Source organism: Taurulus bubalis, assembly GCF_910589615.1.
Source record: "Taurulus bubalis genome assembly, chromosome: 1".
NCBI lineage: Eukaryota > Metazoa > Chordata > Actinopteri > Perciformes > Cottidae > Taurulus > Taurulus bubalis.
Genome location: NC_136589.1, coordinates 37241783 through 37247782, shown reverse-complemented (window position 1 = coordinate 37247782; position 6000 = coordinate 37241783).

Here is a 6000-nt window from a genome sequence, read left to right as displayed (position 1 = left end):
GAATATGCTCTAGTTTGCAGTGATGCAATAAATGCAGTAAACCCTTAAGAACACTTAGAGATTCAAGTTGGATCATCTGGCTGTCTGATACACTTTGGTTAGTCTGATTTGGTTAGTTATCTAAAATGAAACATGCATTCTTACATTCTTGGTTATCATATAAGTGGTTAAACATACATATATACACACATATATGTGTATATACATATATATTGTTTAATATATAAAGCAACGGTTAGGTCATGAATTGGCCTGAACTGCACTTTTGATGAAAGCAGATCAAAGACATGCAAGATAAACATCATGAGATCAGTCAATCGGACACATAATGAAATTAAAATGGCAAATGGTGGATGAGAGCCGCTGTACCATCTGAATTAAATGTTCCTACCAGGGCACAATTTATGAAAATAAGAATAATCTTCTAAGGCCTTGCTCCTTCATTTGGCAGCATGAGATTATCAGATGCAGTGCTTTAGTTGTAAATTCAGATTTAAGGGAAACGTGATTTGCGCGGAGAGTTTTCACTGTTGTAGCCACGCTCAGTTTAAATGTAAAATTCACTCATTTTGTTTTGTCAATGCCCCATATTGAAATGAATACCATTACAGCATGAAGCCTCTCAATAGCCCTGAAGTCCCGCGCCCTCGGACAATTTTCTCCAGCCCTTTGAGCCCGGCTTGCTGTGTAAGTATGTGCTTAGGCAAGACGGCCTTCTGCACTAATTGAAGTCAATGACACAGGCTGCAGGGGCGCGAGAACAAACCGCGTCTCCATGGAAACGCATACTGGCAAGTGTGTCCACTGAGGAGCCCGCAGCGCTACATTGGAATTGTGGCGCACACCAATCTGAAAGCCATCACCAAGAGGAAGCAGCCAGAGACACAGAGAGGGACTCTTACTGTCTCAGCCAAGTCCTGCTTGGCCTTACTGTATTTGGCACAATACGTCAAGACATCCCAGCATGTGAGGGACACATAGGAGCCCATATGAGTGGAACATTTTAGTGGCAACATCTTAGTTGGACAAACAGAAAACGTCTCACGCAAACAAAGTCAAGTCTTCTCAGGTTCAAACTAATAGAAGGCAAAACGAGTTCAAGTGACAACACGTTTTTGATAGTTTTATTCATTTCTGGAGGCTCTTACGAGTTGGGATGCCGACCGTGTGCTGCAGCGTCCTTGGTTGTCGGGTCTGGGAAGTTCATGCCTCTTTCTCTCCTCTCTTTCCTTATCATCTCTCTATCAAAAACTGTTAACAAAGACATAAAATACAATACAATCTGGACTTCTTAGCCAGGATGGACAATACGTGCATGCTGGCTAAGAAGTCATTGTTCATGAATATGAAATGAGTTCATAAACGTATCAAACTATATCCTATTATTACAGGTTATTTACATATTTTATAATATACACTATAAGTGAACATTTAGTTAAACTAATGGTTAAAACACCTGCCTTATCACAACACAAAGGATCAACACTGACGCCGAAGAATTGCCGAACGTTTGATGTTCAGCTTGCAACAAAACTGGTGAAGATAAAATAAAATAAGATAATCCTTTGTTAGTCCTGAATTGCAGGATTACAGCAGCACTGCACACAAGAGACACATAGTAAATAAACAGTAATAAAAACAGTAAAGAAGATTACAGTAGCAATATTAAATATAGAGACGGAATAAAACAAGTATATAGAAGTACTGAACTTTCTGCATTTGTTTTGCCACAAACATAAATTAGATGTATTTTTGCAAACATTTTCAATTTGACAGTCAATGAGGATCAAATTCAGTTCTTGAGGCCATCAAGTGCAACGTTTTCGGGAATATTTGACATTGTGCCAATAAAGCGCCGTCATGAAAATGCTGCAAAGGAGTTATTAAAACAGAGGACATTTATTTAGGCTGTTAATGCTGCGATGTGTCCGCCAAAGCAACTCAAACATTCAAATTTAGAAAAGTAAAAATTGCTTTCTTGTTCTCTTAGAATAATGTTGTTGCAGATGGTGAATGTTTCTCCCCTGCCTGGTGTGCAGTGACCCAGCTCCAATCAAAGTCCCACACAGAGACATCGTTTCCGTGGCCTCTGCACTGCATCCCCCAAAAAATGTGCACTGTGCTGTGTTGTGTGTACAGTTGTTCACTTTCGCTGTATGTGTCGGTTTTTGTTTGGTAGGAGAATTCATGATTCGTTTCTCCCCTCTAGCTTTAGACACCATCTCGTCTTATGTTACTTTAAAAATAACATCTCTGATCTTTTGAGATGTTGTGGGCGGAGGTTGCTCTAACAGAGTTGCCATGGAAACAGTGGCCATCAGGCTACCATTTCACCATCTACCTTTTTCGATTGAAGAAAGGCTGTAATGAACAACTGCCCCCTCTTCTCCTCCTCCCCTCTGCTCTGCTCTATATCTGACTTAAGATGGTGGGGATTTGTGGGGAATCAATGCATGATTGGAGAAAAATGAATGAATATATGGCTCAGCTGCACATCACTCATACAAATACTGTACATAAAAGACACACATATGCATACATTAAATAAATGACTCACTGCTGTTTCACATCATGAATCTGTTTCATTTAAGGGATCACCCCGCTGGATCTATTTCCTGAGCATTCTAACTCTTCCACATTCATCATAACGACTCCGACAAGGCTAGCTGAGAGGCTGCAGGCTCGTAACTACAGAAACTAAATCTCCAGGCTCGATTGATCAAATCCGGCAGCCCGCGGAGGTGGGGGGGATAAACTCATCACTAGTTCTTCTGTTACATGCGGGAAGGAAAAGCCAATTCAGATGTAGTCAGAGCTGGTCACAGTGTTCTGAAAATACTGCAGTAATGATACTTTAGTCAACGACCACTGCAGGAGAAATGCAGAGAGATGAGGTCACCGGCACTGACTCACTGCATCTCTCATCGGCCGTGGAAAGTAACTAAATACATTCACATTAAAGTTACTGTGAGGAACTATTCACTGGTTATGAAACAGTGTCAAATGAATACCTATAACTATGACCTTCATAAGTAAATGAGGTCATCAGCAAGAAGATTGACTAGTTCGGATAGCGGATTCCGCGTGAAACTAGATGTCACATGCAGGTAAAGGTTCACAAGAAGTGCCAGACCCTGATTGGCTAAAAGAGGAAATGCACACAGCTGCTCTCAATTCTTAATTAGGAGCCAGTCCCACACCCTACAGGGGATCTGAATAACACTCCAATCAACTCAAGGAAATTGTGACGTTCAACAAAAATGAAGCAACAAAAGGCAGACAGACACAGTTAGCAACTAGCTGGTGAACATAGGGGAGCATTTAGCAGCTGGAAGTGAGTACATTCATCAGGTGGACAAAAACATGATTACAAATGACAGCTGATGTTGTTCCGTAGCTGCTGGATGTGTAACAACATGTCGAGGCTGTGTTCACAACGCGTTTCCTTAATCCCAAACCGGCCATTGTTATTACAAGGTTTTAAATAACAGATCTGCATGATTATCCTACTTCTGTTGTTCATAATCGCAGCTGAGCTTAATGTTGGTTCGATGAAAGAAAGGAAAAAAAAGCTCATGTTTGTTTGAATGCATTTGAAGCAAGCATGGGTCAAAAAGAAGAGGGGAAATGGAGAGAGTGAACACTATAAAAACTAAAATAAATAAAGGAAGGTGAGTCCAGTGGAGGAAACATGATCTGCTGCTGGAACTATGTTTGACAGGAGCAAACCGTCTAAGAGGGGCCAACACAACCTGCCAGTATACCACTACGGGGGGGGCTCTGCAATGCTTGAGGAGAAACATTATTAAGAGAAGCACACACACACACACACACACAAACAGCGAGTGGACAGATGGAGGCACACTCACCAACACACACCAGCGTGCCTGTGCGGCTTTACTCGCACACATTCATGCATCATCCACTGCGGTGACACGGTGGCAAGTTCATATCAGTGCTGCTGTGGCCTCTGCACACAGAGGGGCTGCCAACTCACTCTGACCCATCTTTATTCAGTTATGATAATGCTGTGTCACGCAGGTACAGATTATGTTAAGGTGTCTGAGGGGAAAGCTTAAATAGGATGAGAGCTCTCAAACTGGGAGTGTTACTGTGGAGAGCGTGCTGCCTGAGACTTCCTCTGCTGTGATTCTGAGAGGCTGAAGCCAGCAGCAGAAGATATATTTAAGAGTCACACATAACCGCATCGAATCATATTATTTTGTTTGGTCATCCTCTGCTTATAATAGAGGGATGCGGACAGTTTAGTTGTTTAGAGTTCATATTTTACTTTGATTTTTCCTTCCTAAATCAGACCATTTATGCTTTATGTCCATTGCGGCTGATTGTATGTCTTTACGTCACTAAAATGTACTTTGTCCACTATGATTTTGACACAAGCTACAACAGTTAGGTCAGATAACCACACTATAACACTCCCTTTTCTGTATTTTCCAGTTCATTAATATTGTTTAATTTATTGCCAGAAATGCAGATGTTGAGGCACTGTGGAGCAGAGCAGAAGAGAGGACAATATTCCAAAATTGGACTGAAATAAGGAAAGCCAGAGTTACCATGCACACTCCTTATTGGCACTGAACAAGTATTACTTGGCAGAACAGCACAGCCAGTCTCTTAACAAATTGATATGCATCTATTTAGAATTTTTAGAGTAGCAGCACTTAAACGGATAACAAAAGAACAGGCTGAAACCACAGGCACAATGACTAAGAAATGGAAGGACACAATTAACAAAATCTGTAAAATGGAGATCATAAATCACAGCGGTAGGAACCCAGCTAAACTGTTTGATGTGAGATGGAAGAAGACACCGAAAGAAAACATGCTGATGGTAGAGATTCATATTCAGAAAAGAGAGTCTGCAATGATTTCCGTTGCTTGCTACATGACTGCTTGTAAGGGGTCTTAGTCTTTGTTTCCTCTTACCTGGTGACATACAATACATTGCATTGAGCAAAGCTGGATTATTGCCCTGGCAAAGTGCCTGGGGCACCAAAACTGTAGGACCCCAGAAAGCTGCAGGCTTGTTGATAAGCCGTACATTATGTGTCGATGCACAAAACAAACCGACATGATGAGGGCCTTAAACTTTTTATTGAATTCCTGCTCTTGTTTCAACAGATTTTGAAGAGAGAACATAAAACAGCAAAGGTTTGCATATAATATGGCTATATTAAACATGATTTTGTGTTTGTGTGTGGGTGGGTGTTTATTAAATTCATAAATGCTAAACAAACACAAGATGAATTGTTTAAATTAATTAATTTAGCAATCACGGGTCGCTGTTTATAAAACTACTAAATAATTTACTTAATTGTCCCCAAAGGGCAGGTGAAACCACAGCAGTGAAACAGAAACATCTTCAACAACAACAACATTCATTTTGGTTTATGGAAGTCTAAAATGGGAAGCTACTCTTCTAGATGGCCTGTTAGTGGGTGTAATTATTTCATTACGTCTTCTTCAACCACTGACAGGCATTTTATCCGCTCGAGGGGTTAAACTGTGAAGAGCACATCGCTTCACACAAGAGCACTCGAGACACATGATTTATGACACATTTCAGGTAGGAGATAAATGCAATGTGGCTGACACTTTGCGCTCTTTGATTCTGTGTAAAAATGTTGCAAAATGTCTAACATCCTGTGTTTGAGCTGTGGGAGACTTTGACAAGCTGCAAGAATATGTTAATAAAAACATTTCCGTTTTTTATTTATTTGAAAAAGGAAGTTGAACGCTGACACGTTTTTATCACAAAGCTTTCAGAAGTATACTGCACATTCCAGTGCAACACAGTATCTGTAAGTGAGGAGGGGAGAGGTTAAGGCATATTTATCACAGTGTGTGAGTGGGAAATTATATTGCTCAAGATGGAGATGGCCATAAGAAATGTGCATATTTTATGCGTGTACAAGAATACATTTACCACTGCATACTTATGTGGGAATGTCCCCTTCTGTGGATTGATTATCTGTATGT